General features: G+C 41.9%; 1 pseudogene; it reads left to right on the top strand.

Annotated features, from left to right (window-relative positions):
• Nucleotides 1-1,119: 1,119 nt before the first annotated feature.
• On the top strand, nucleotides 1,120-10,946 carry LOC143404262 (proline-rich nuclear receptor coactivator 1-like; annotated as a pseudogene).
• Nucleotides 10,947-11,774: the final 828 nt, after the last annotated feature.

The raw sequence follows: 11,774 nt of genomic DNA, 5'->3' as shown, positions 1-11,774 counted from the left end.
GAATTTCAAAGAATGCAAAGTGTTTGAGATAAAGTGGGGGCAAAGTGTTCTTGGTAAAAGAATTAGGAAAAATAAAGACTCAGAAACAGAGTGTGAACTGTGAGGATGGATGAAACATGTTGCCCAGCAGGACAAAGGGGGGAAAACAATGGAAAGAGTTGGGGGACTTTGAAGTTTGTCACTTGGACAACTGGGTGGACTGAGTACTGGAAGCAGGAGGAGGACAGGTTGGGAATGGAGAAATAATGAGACTTTATCTGAACTGCTTGAAGGAAGAGAGGGGCAGCCTTAGCTCATGTGAAAGGTTAGGATTGAAAATATGCTTTGGGGTATTGTGGTATTTACTGATGGTTGAAGTCCAAAAGGCAGATAAGAATGAGCTGCTCTGAAGAATAGTTAATGGGTAGACAGAGGAGGAGTTGATTGTGAAGGCTTCCAAGAACAAAGAAAGAAGAAAGCCAGAGAAAGAGAAAAATAAAGAAAGAGAGATGACCTGGAAGCCAAGAGAGAGTTTTAACCATTCAACATTTGTAGTTACTAAGACCTACTGTGTGCCAGGCTATTATGCTGGGATCTAAATACAAATTAATGGAAGAAAACAGAAAAGCAACAGATCAATGAGAGACAGAAAGAGAGACAGAGATGCACAGAGAGAGGGAAAGACTCATTCCCTGTCCTAGGACTCTTTCCTTGTTCTAGATCTTACAGTCTTGGAGGACACAGGTAAGTAGGCAGTAGTAGCACAATGTAACAGTGAATACTCTCTCTGTATAATGGTACATAAAGACTGCAGAGGGAGAGTATTTGCCACAGTCAGGCTGGGCACAAATAACCGAGCTGCCACAAAGCACTGGTATGTTCAAACAGGAAACTTTATTGCCCGAACTCCACCAGCACTCCACGCACCCTCCCTGGAAACTCTCTCCCACTCCACTGGGCTGAGAGCACTCACTCTAGAGAACTCAATGGGAACTCCAAAGTAGCAGATGCGCCCAAGGCAACAAGAGCCGCCCTATTACCAGACAGTAAAGGTCTAATGTACAATTGAATACACAGCTTAACATAACCATCATCTTCTCAATGGCTGGTGTCACCTCTCAAACACTCCCTTCTGGCAAAATGCCATGCAGTCATCCTGACTGGGCTGTGGCTCTCAACAAGTATTCTACCATCTCAGGGAAGCTTCTGAGGGTAAGTGACTTTTTGATGAGTGGGGGTGGTGAGCAGTTTCCAGCCTATGCTGCATGTGCAGAGGCTCAGAGGAAGAGAACACATTGCAGAGGGAACTGAAATTACTTCTGTCTGACTGCAGCTTACGGTGGGGGTGTGGTGATGGTTATACTTGGGAGCCACTGATCTTTTAAGGCAGAAGAAGGGCATCTTAAAAAGACCTTCAGCTGTAGTAAAACTGGAAGATGGGAGATGGTCTGTTACTCTTTTTAGACTTATAGTTGAAATTTTTTGCTTATTAAATACCTGCTATAAATCAGGTTCAAAACAGACATCATACTCAAAGTGTACTCAAGAGGGAAGTTTAATGAAAGGAGCCTACAGAGTTGGAGGCAGGATCAAGAACTCACAGTTTAATGGGAAATTCAAAGGAGGCAGAGAGAGATATTCTGATCTGTCTCAATTCCTATTTTCTCATCTCCTGCTGGATTCTCCCATGATCCCACCCAACCAAAGCCAGAAGGCAAAGGAGCTTGGAATATGCAGTTCATATAGGACAGCCTTAGGAGGCAGAAATGGTAAGGTCAGGTAGTGGTAAAATTATACAAAGTTACCAGTACACACTTGATTCAGCCAGTGTTTACTGTAGGAATCCACAACCACTCTAGATATTTTAAAACACAAAGGAATTTCATCTGGCATTTCAGTGCCTCTGAGGTCCTTGGAAGGGATGAAGGAGTAGAAATCCCCAGAAAAGTGAGTCCAAAGTCACATCAGTTATGATGAACATAACTAGTCTGGTCCTATTTCACTTCTTTTTAAAATTTTTTTATTTGTTCATACATGACAGTAGAGTGTATTTTGACATATCATATATGCATGGAGTATAACTTCCTATTCTTGTGGTTATGTAAGATATGGTGTTACACTGGTTGTATATTCATATATGAACATAGGAAAGTTATGTCTGATTCATTTTACTGTCTTTCCTATTCTCATTGCCCCTCCCTTCCCTTCATTCCCCTTTGTCTAATTCAATGAACTTCTATTTTCCCTTCATGCCACTCCTTATTGTGTGTTAGCATCTGCATATCAGAGCACCTGGCTTTTGATTTTGGGGGATTGACTTGTTTCACTTAGCATGATTGTCTACAGTTTCATGCATTTATTGGCAAATGCTATAATTTCATTCTTCTATATTGCTGAGTAATAGTCCATTATGTATGTATACCACATTTTCTTTATCTATTTCTTGAAAGGCACGCAGTTTGGTTCCATAGTTTAGCTATTGATAATTGAGCTGTTATAAACATTGATGTGGCTGTGTCACTATAGTACAATGATTTTAAGTTTCTTGGGAATGTGCCGAGGAGTGGGATAACTAGGTCAAATGGTGGTTTCATTCAATGTTTTCTAAGGAATCTCCCTACTGCTTTCCTTAGTACTTGCACCAATTTGTAGTCCCATCAGCAATGTATTAGGGTACATTTTCCCCCACATCTTCACCAACATTTACTGTTATTTGTATTCTTGATAATTGGCATCTAACTGGAGTGAGATGAAATCTCAGTGTAATTTTAATTTGCATTTCTCTAATTGCTAGAGATGTTGAACATTTTTTCATATATTTATTAACCAATTTTTTTTTTAACTCAGGGCACTCTACCTCTAAGCCACATCCCCACCCCTATTTTGTATTTTATTTAGAGACAGGGTCTCACTAAGTTGCTAAGCACCTCACAATTGCTGTGGCTGGCTTTGAATTCTCCTGTCTCAGCCTCCCAAACTCCTGGGATTATAGGCGTGCAGCACCACGCCCAGCTGGTGTTAAGTTTCTTGAGTTCTTGATATATCCTGGAGATTACTGCTCTATCTGAGGTGCAGGTAGCAAAGATTTTTCCCCCATTCTGAAGGCTCTCTCTTCACATTCTTGCTTCCTTTTGTGTGACTCCTTTACTTCCAAATATGGAAGCTTACATTTCTAGATCCACATGTAGATAGGACCATGTGACTAATTCTAGCCAATTATACCTGAGAGGAAGTAATGTGTTACTTCCAGGGTGACACATTCACAAGCTGTGAGCATTCTAGACTGTCTCTTCCATGCCACAAAAGTCATGGAAGAGACCTGGGGTAACCTAGTAGCTACAAAGTTGAAGCATCCTAGATTCTAAGAACATGGAGAGCAACTGTCCACATCTGCAGTAAACATTTTGGTGTGAGAAAGAAACTTTTACTGCATTAGGCATCTCCTGCCTGAAGGGGTGTGTCCGCTCTACCCTGGCTAAGGCAGTATAGGAATTACCACCATTCCCAGGTGGGAGGTGTCTCTCAACTGGAGGTGCTAGTCTCCTGTACCCTGGCTGCTGGGGTATATGAGCTCCACCTGACACCCAGGTGGGAGGGGTCTTCCGCCTGGAGGAAGCAGTCTCCTCTAACCTGGCTGCAGCTGTTAAGGAGCTCTACATGTAATCCCTCAGGAAACTGAGGCCGGAGGATTGCAAATTGAAAAGCTATCCTCAGCAACCTAGCAAGTTCCTAAACAACTTACTGAGACCTTGTCTCAAAATAAAATATAGAAAGGGCTGACTTCCCATTAGATCCAACACCTTCCATTGCTTTATTTGGTGAATCATATTCTATGGAAAAGCCTTTGTGTATCCCCCATAGAAAAATAAAAACACACACTCACTCTCTCCTTCCAGTGTGGAAGCAGCACTCTTAAGATTTAAGAACTGGCCTGCCCTTGCATTTCAAAATTGTTTCTGTGCTGTGTGGTTTCCTGGTGTATCTCACAACCAGCTTTCTGCAGGAAGGGAACACAGCATATCTTCCAGGGCAGGCCTCAGGTGAGAGTACAGGGTCTTGAAGGTGTTGGATATAATGGGAAGTCAGCTATTTTATATTTTATTTTGAGACAAGTCCTCACTAAGTTGTTTAGGCCCTTGCTAAGTTGCTGAGGATAGCTTTCAATTTGCAAGCCTCCTGCCTCAGTTTCCTGAGGGATTACATGCATACAGCAGTGTGCCTGGCTTACATAACAGGGATATTTAAACTTTCAAATGACTAATAGGAAAGTTAAAAACAAAATAGTGAGGGTTAAGCATGGCCACAGTAAGAGGTTAAGGAATGCACAAAACCAGGAGAAGGAAACCAAGGCAACCAAATCACAAGTTACAAGGAAAAAGACGGAATCCACAGTACTGTATCAGAGCAGAGGGAGTTTCTGTTCAGTTTAAAACACTCTTTGGTAACTGTAAAAATTTTCTAAATCCCAGAGGAAGCCCAAAGGAAAAAATGATGGCATGTTTACAAATGACAAAGAAGGAAATCCAAACTTATCCCAGAAGAAAACACCTCAGCTACAAGCAAAAACTAACACATATTACCTATCTCTATATGTGTGTATGCACCATCCCTAACTTATTCTATTACCCCTGAAGAGTCCTGATGGCCCCACTCACCAGAGTTTTTGAGAGTTCAGACAAGGGGAACGTGATGGAGATGTAGAGACTGCTCTGTAGCTCTGGGGTTGGGTGTTACCTGTCGGGCTGGGACAGCCCACCCATTGCTTTATTTGGTGAATCATATTTGATGGAAAAGCCTTTGGGTATCCCCCATAGAAAAATAAAGACACACACTCACTCTCTCCTTTCAGTGTGGAAGCAGCACTCTTAAGATCTCAGAACTGGCCTGCCCTTGCATTTGAAAAAGTCAAGTGTATTTTTCTGCCTCTTGATGTGGTTTGGGGTTAATGCCTAAGGTGTTACCTGTGCCCCCAATGTGCTATGTCACCTGGCAGCAGGTCCTAATCAGGATGTCTGTGGGGGCTCCAAGCTGTGGTCCAGGCTAGCTGTAAGCATGGCCTTAACCTAAAAATGGCTAAGCCTGAGTAATTCCAGTTGAAAATGAACCTTCAGGTCCACCAGGCACAGCCTCCAGAGCCCTCTAGTATGAATCAGGCACAGCCTGATAAAGACAAGTCTCTGTCCACAACCCAGAGGAAACTCAGAGCGCAGTCATGGTCATCTGCCTTCGCCCTGATGGGAGTCAGAGGTGAGAGGTCAGGGCAGAAATTGTCAAACCAGAGGTCATATCCAGGGAATGTAAGATGTCACTAAGAAACACAGTAATAGCTGATAGGGACTGAAAAGGTGAGCAGAGCCCCAACATTTAGTAAAAATGATGGAGCAAGTGAACAGACATTGAGCCAGCTGCACTCATGGAAACATGCTAGAGAGCCTGATGAGGTCCTGAACTAATATCCCAACTCTTGTCATTATCTGCCTGATCCTCTGCATCATCCTCACTGCTCTCAAACTCTACAGCCACAACTTGACCCTGGTGAGAATGGTGACTAGCTCTTAAGACTGTTTCCTCAACCAGCTGTCACATCCAGCCCAGGAGAAGCCTCCATCAGTTCCTGACCTGATCTTTGTGATCTGAATGAGTGAGCATCTGCTGGACTTCAACCCTAAGACTTGAGACTCTAAACCTGGCACTTGAGCTGAGCATGCAGAGGGAATGTCTTTAATGAGTCTGACATGATTAAGTGTTTGCTGTGCTCAGAGTTAACTTAGAATTTTTAGTTTTGAATTGATTATGTGTATTGCAGTGCCCAACATTAAGGATTATCATTTTCTTGATTAAGAACCTATACAATGAAGATGTATTGAGTGATTTGAGTGAATGAAGCATTGAAAAATGCATTAGTGTGTGAATATGATTTATCTCTCCCCTCCACTGCAGATGTCACACCTTTGCCCATCCCAACACTAGCCAGGTTCTTTTGGTCCGTGTCCACTTCCACAGCATTGTCTTAACTTTGCCAATAATCTTGTGGGTTTTACAACATGCTTACTGTACATTCTCTCAGCTTAAATGTACCTGGGTTAGATTTTAATACTAAGAACCATGGTTGCCAGTCACAGTGGCACATGCCTGTAATCCCAGTGGCTTAGGAGGCTGAGATAGGAAGATCATGGGTTCAAAACAGCCTCAGCAATGGCAAGGAATTAAGCTCATCAGGGAGTTCCTGTCCCTAAGATATATTCACAATTGTGCTGGGGATGTGGCTCAGTGGTCAAGTGCCCCTGAGTTCAATCCCTGGTGCCCACCACAAAACCAATGATTGTTGGTGTGTGAAAATATGTAGGGTTCAAGTGACCTAGAGAGTAAACACATATGTGAAAAATATACTCTCTAGCCCGAGGCCAAGTACAGCCTTCATTCAGTATCTACAGTGAACTGATTCCAGAACCCACCCCCTTTGTATACCAAACTCTGCACATGTTCAAGGTTCAGGTATAAATGATGCACTGTTTGAATATAACCTATGCACATCCTCCAGTGTGCTTTAAACCATCTTGAGGTTCCTTAAAACATTTAATATAATGGGAATATTATATAGCACTTTACACTGTGCTGTTTAGAGAATAATGACAAAATAAAAGACTCTACACATTCAGCACAGATAAACTTAATTTCAACCATGTTCAATCCAAGGTTGATTGAGTCCAAAGATCCAGACCCTACAGCCCCAAAGCCCAAATGAGAGATGCAATAGCACAGAAGTGTGAGCAGAGGCAGAAGCAAACAGAAGCATCAGATACAGAAGATGACCAAAGAACCAGAAAGAGCAGCCTTGAGAATTAGAAGCACCACAGCTCTGACATCTGCTTGGTGTTGCCACAAAAAGACCTACACCCCTAGGGACAACAAGGGCATTTCTGAGAGACAAATAAGACTAGCAAAATGCACCTGGTAAATTTCATTCAGTGCCTAGGTTTCAATAATGAAGGGAATTGTGTCTCTATTAATTTTTTAATGAAACAGTTCAATGTTTCATCTTACCTCAAAGCAATAAGCTTCAGAAATCAGGAACTGAACTAATAGGAAAGGCCTAATTGCCCAACATGTTGTATAATTAAACTATTCATTTCCTATAACTTGTATTTACTGAATTTAAAAAAATGCTAGAACTGTGGCTCAGTGGTTTAGTGTCCTTGGGTTCTACTCCTGGTAACAAAGAGGGGGGAAAGAGGAGAAAAAGAAAAAGTGACTTGGGTACCTTGTTCTTTTGTTGAATAAAATTTTGGGGTGGGTAGTTTTAAAAAAGGTGGATTGCAGTGGACGCAGTGGCACAACCTCTAATTCCATCAACTCAGGAGCTGAGGCAAGAGGATTGCAAGATCACGAACATCCAGAGCAAGCTAGGGATAACCCCTCTCAAAATAAAAAAATAAAATGTACTAGGGATGTGGCTCAGTGTTAAAGTAGCCCTTGGTTCAATCCCCAGTCCCTCCACAAAAGGGGGAGATTGGATGTGGTTCAGTGTGTAACAGGGGTTTGCTGATGCTTTCACTAAATCCCTTGTGGCTTTGAATCTTACATATTTTTTCTTTGCCCTTAATCTTCTCCCTAACTTCCTCCTCGTGATCTTCTTGTACTTGATGTTCTCCTTCCTGGTTTCTTCTCTCTAATCTAATTTTCTCAGAATCACCTCTAAAAAAAAAACCTGTTCAGCACTAATCTCTAAGGTATATAAAGAACTCAAAAAGCTAAGCACCAAAAAAAAACAAGTAACCCAATCAACAAATGGGCCAAGGACCTGAACAGGCACTTCTCAGAAGACGATATGCAATCATTCAACAAACATATGTAAAGATGTTCATCATCTCTAGCATTCAGAGAAAGGCAAATCAAAACTACTCTAAGATATCATCTCACTCCAATCAGAATGACAGCTATTATGATGACAAACAATAATAAGTGTTGGCGAGGATGTGGGGAAAAAGGCACACTCATATATTGCTGGTGGGACTGCAAATTGGTGCAGCCAATACAGAAAGGAGTATGGAGATTCCTTGGAAATCTGGGAATGGAATTACCATTTGACAAAGCTATTACTCTCCTCAGACTATACTCAAAGAACTTAAAAACACCATCCTGTAGGGACACAGCCACATCAATGTTTATAGCAGCACAATTCACAATAGCTAAACTGTGGAGCCAATCTAGAGGCCATATATATATAACTTTAACTGATGCCAATGACAAAAATGAGAAAGGTACAGGGGACATCTTGAATTTTTGCACTAAGGTAATGAGTGTCCAGGTTACTTGTATTTAATACTGTTTCCTTTATTACTTAAGTGTATTTATTCTGTCTTGTAACCTTAAGCTGACCTTGTTATGCTCGAATTCGGGACACCCAAAAGACCACCAGAGACCCAAGATCCATGTAATCAGCAAAGAGGTGTTTATTTCGAGCTAGCTCGGTCCTCCACACACACACACACACACACACACACACACACACACACAGCAACAGGTGATGCTAAGAGGCCCTGAGCCCAGGGTTTGCAGCAGTTTTATACATTCTTTGGAGAGGGTAGGGACTTCACATACATCACAGCAAATCATCACACACCACACACCGTGGGAAAATCAAATAACAGCCCTAAAACATGATTAGCACATTCACTGGCGGGAACAAGTTGGGTAGGGGTGATTGGTCAGTACAAAAAGGGTATTCATTTGAACTGATTGGTTTAAGCCAAGAGGGGTGTACCTCCTGAACTACATGGTTTCCCAACCTTTTATCAACCACCATAAACCACTGGGAGGGTTATCTGGCATCCCAGGTATTTCCCTGTTTCATGCTGATTGGTGGCTGCTAGGGGGCTGCTATGGATCTCCACCTAGCCTGACTGAGTCAGGGACACCTGGCATAGCAGATCTTTCCTGTTATTTGTAGATAAATAACTTAGCAGGGTGGCAATGTGCTTAGGAGTGCTCTGTGGGTTTTTCCAAGGACTAAGGTCATGTCCCTTCCTTGGACAGGCTTTGCTCTGAGGTAGAGGCTGGTTTTTCAACCTTCATGGTTAGCTAAGTGTCTGAGGTCTATAGCTTTTCTTACTGCATTCAAAATCTTTAGCCAAGGAGATTCTTAAAATAGCGCAAAAGATCTTTATTGTAACAACAAAAAGTGTCCATGCTGGAAAGAATTGATTTAAGCTTTTAGCTCACATGCTCTTTGAACACTTAAAATGAAGGACTTTCTAGATTAAATCTGCTATGCTTAACAAATTTAAAATAAATAGCCCATAGACAATTGCTGTCACGAAATGAAATATAATTTCTCAGTTGGAAATCTCTCTGAGAAGGAGTATTCAGACTTCCGAATTGGTTAAGATTTTAAAATAATAATGATGATGATGATGATAATAATAATAATTGCTTAACTAATTGCTTCACAAGGTACAAATAGGGAGGGAAGATCTGTTATTAAAAGTGAGTCATTTTATAACAGAAAATGTCCTAAGCAATACTTTATTCCATATCTAAGGCTTTGCCTTTTCAATCTGAAATCACAGTAGGAATATGCAGTAGGCCCAACTAGTATGGTATTTATAGTGCCATAGTTAACTTCACTGATTTTTAATTCTCCTTGGGAGGTTGCTTTGTGGGAACAGGAAAATGCTACATGCTTGGCAAGTTAGTTTGGTCAAAGGAGAGTACAGCAGAATCCTGATGGTTTTAACACAAAGTAAAAACACCAGAATAATGCAGATAACAATAACAACGACAAACAAAAAGATAGAAAAAAATTTTTCCTTAATGACATGTAGGAAAAGAAACAGAGATAAATGCATAAGCAACTGGCTTAAAAGCAAATTTCAGATAGTCCACGCTCTTCTGTGGCTCTCTTAGCAGGAGCCGCCGCCGCCGCCCTAGGATCACTGCCTTCACTTCTGCTGAGCTGCCTGCCTCCTAGCGCTACGACTGTCCTCGCTGTCCCGCAGCGGGAGCCGCTCATCTTGGGCGGCAGTCTTGCTCCTCTTGGCTTTTCCACCCGCGGTTACTTCGGGGCCTTCCCGACGGTGACCGCGGCACCGCCGCCTTTACCTCGGATGCCAGACCCCAGGGTACTGCCCCCAACCCTCTCCCTCCCTCACCTCCTAGGGGAAGACGGCCCCTGTCTGACTCCCCAGCCTCGCGCTCCAGCAGCTCTGCCCAATGGTAGCCTGGCCGCTGGAGGCTCCCCCCGGGCAGCGCCAAAGAAGCGACGGAAAAAAAAAAAAAAAAAAAGGTGCGGGCCAGCCCGGCGGGGCAGCTACCCAGTCACTTCCATCAGTACCAGCAGCACCGGCCGAACCTGGAGGGCGGCCAGAGCCCGGCGACTGGCCAGAGCGGAGCGCAGGAGGTCCCGGGCCAGGCCACCATCTCGGTCTGGTATCCTGCAGCCGCAACCAGAACTGAGGAAGCGAGCACCATCCCTGGGCCGCTGTGGCCCGCGGTACCGGGTCAATCCCCGTTGAGAAAAGAGATTTTAAAATCAAAGATGGGAAAATCAGAGAAAATTGCCTTTCCCCACGGCCAGCTTGTTCATGGTATACACTTGTGTGAACAACCAAAGATCAACAGACAGAAAAGCAAATATCACTTGCCACGAACCAAGATCACCTCTGCAAAAAGGAATGAAAATAACTTTTGGCAGGATTCTGTTTCGCCTGATAGAATTCAGAAGCAGGAAAAAAAGGCCTTTTAAAAATACTGAGAACATTAAAAATATGCATTTGAAGAAATCACCATTTCTAACTGAAGTGAGCCAAAAGAAAAATTATGCTGGGGCAAAGTTTAGTGATCCACCTTCTCCTAGTGTTCTTCCAAAGCCTCCTAGTCACTGGATGGGAAGCACTGTTGAAAATTCCAATCAAAACAGGGAGTTTATGGCAGTACACTTAAAAACGCTCCTCAAAGTTCAAACTTAAATTTCAGATTTTACTATGTGTGTAAAACAGTTTTCCCCAAATCTTTGAACTCTAAAAAATTGGTACAGAAATGGAAATTTGCCTTGTTGCAACCTATAGGTGCAAAAGATGAGCTTAAAAAGTTACATACAAACAGCTTGTATTATATTTTATATTTTGTAAATACTGTTTACCATGTATTATGTGTATATTGTTCATACTTAATAAGAGGCACATTATAGTTTTGTTATGAAAGTATGTATTTTGACCTGCCAATGTGGTAGGTGTTTTGTATATATACAGCAGAGAAATTTTAAGTGTGTGCTAAGGCACAAGGAAGACTGATTTATTTGCACAAGGTACTGAGATTTTTTTTTTTTTTTCCCAAGAAACAGCTCTCAAATCTCAAAGTGAAGATCCAAATGTGAAGTTTACTAATGCACTACTGAAGTTTAAATCTGTGGCACAATCATTGTAAACATGGATTTTGTCTGTTTCCCAAAACTTATTTCTGCCTTCTGATCTGTAATTACTGGAAAACTATTCCCATTTTTGCCAAACTTAATTTCTGAGTTTTGGTACATAAGCCATTATTCAAATTCAAATTTAAAATGACTCTAATTTTAATGCCAACAAAATTGGTTGTAATCAAATTTCAAAGTAATGATAATAATTCCCCCCCTTAAAAAAGCAAATTTTATAAAAAATATCCATATTTTTGCTTCACGTTTTGGCTTATTTTTAGTGCAGAATTGATAGTTAACACTTAGCTAATCAATCACCTTCATTTGTAGAACCCTTTCTGTGGGTCAACTTTATTGTCTTTGCACTAATGTGATAAGTCTTGGC

This window comes from Callospermophilus lateralis, chromosome 7 (genome assembly GCF_048772815.1).
Source record: "Callospermophilus lateralis isolate mCalLat2 chromosome 7, mCalLat2.hap1, whole genome shotgun sequence".
Taxonomy (NCBI): Eukaryota; Metazoa; Chordata; class Mammalia; order Rodentia; family Sciuridae; genus Callospermophilus; species Callospermophilus lateralis.
The sequence above is the reverse complement of the archived record's forward strand: the minus strand, read 5'-3'. Positions and strand labels throughout refer to the sequence as shown.